Genomic DNA, 313 nt, shown 5'->3' on the forward strand with positions numbered 1-313 from the left:
GCCCTCCACTCCTTGTGCCAGCCCTTCCTCTGCCTCAGGGCCCTCGCTGGGGTTCCCTCCATTTGGACCCTCCTTTTCCAGGTCCTCCCGTGGCTATATCACCCTCAACTGGATGCTCAGCTCACATGTGGCCCTCATCCTCCCACGGGCAGCAGCCCTGGCATCACCCGTGATCCTGGGACCGTGTCTCAGTACTGTCCATTCCTGCCTGTTGCCCAGCAACCGGGAATGCCCCAGGTAGGGGCTGGGTAAGCACTGACCCACAGTCGGCGATGAGGCAGGACCTGCCCTGGCCTGAGACGGTACCCTGCTG

This window comes from Bison bison, unplaced genomic scaffold, assembly GCF_000754665.1.
Source record: "Bison bison bison isolate TAMUID 2011002044 unplaced genomic scaffold, Bison_UMD1.0 scf7180017864167, whole genome shotgun sequence".
NCBI lineage: Eukaryota > Metazoa > Chordata > Mammalia > Artiodactyla > Bovidae > Bison > Bison bison.